We start from the raw sequence: 960 nt of genomic DNA, 5'->3' as shown, positions 1-960 counted from the left end.
AATAAATAAAAACACTTGTCACCATGTCAGATCTCTGATTATATTACAGTGCTATAGTCATAAAACAGCATGGTAATGACATAAAAATATATCTGTAGATCTATGGAACACAATAGAAGACCTAAACATAAGTACATACAATTTCAGCTACATTATGATTGACAGAGGTGCCAAGAACACACAATGGAGGAAAATAGGCATCATCAACCAATGGTGCTGGCAAAACTGGATCTCCACTTGTAGAAGAATGAAACTAAACCCCTATCTTTCACCCTGCACAAAAGTCAATTCCAAATGGCTCAAAGACCTCAATGTAAAGTCTGAAACTCTGAAACTCTTAGAAGAAAACGTTGGGAAAAACCTACAAGATATAGGTGTAGGAAAGGACTTTCTAAACCAGACACCAATAGCCCAGGAAACAAGGGCAAGTATTAACAAGTGGGACCTCATCAAACTAAAAAGCTTCTGTACATCAAAGGAGACAACCAAGGAAACAAACAGTAAACCCACAGAATGGGAGAAAATCTTCACCAGCGACACATCTGATAGAGGTTTAATTACCAGAATATATAACGAACTTAAAAAACAGAGAACCAAGACAAGAAGCAACCCAATTGAAAGATGGGCTAAGGAGCTGAACAGAAAGTTTTCAAAAGAAGAAGTAAAGATGGCTATGAAACATCTTAAAAGATGTTCAACATAACTAATAATTAGGGAAATGCAAATTAAAACCTCTTTAAAATTTAATCTTACCCCAGTCAGACTGGCTATGATCAAGAAAACAAATGATACCAAATGTTGGAGAGGATGTGGGGAAAGGGGAACACTCATCCACTGCTGGTGGGGCTGCAAACTAGTTCAACCCCTATGGAAAGCACTATGGAGAACTCTTAAAAAACTACAGATGAACCTCCCATTTGACCCAGTTACAGCACTCCTTGGCATATACCCAAAGAACTC

General features: G+C 37.8%; 1 protein-coding gene across 1 annotated transcript in view; it reads right to left on the bottom strand.

Moving 5' to 3' along the window:
• The window catches only part of Slc39a8 (solute carrier family 39 member 8), an 85,378-nt gene that overhangs the window by 18,518 nt on the left and 65,900 nt on the right, over positions 1 to 960 (bottom strand). The window lies entirely within an intron of this gene.

The sequence above is a fragment of the Nannospalax galili genome, unplaced genomic scaffold (assembly GCF_000622305.1).
Source record: "Nannospalax galili isolate Female #2095 unplaced genomic scaffold, S.galili_v1.0 scaffold189, whole genome shotgun sequence".
In the NCBI taxonomy this organism is placed as follows: Eukaryota; Metazoa; Chordata; class Mammalia; order Rodentia; family Spalacidae; genus Nannospalax; species Nannospalax galili.
The sequence above is the reverse complement of the archived record's forward strand: the minus strand, read 5'-3'. Positions and strand labels throughout refer to the sequence as shown.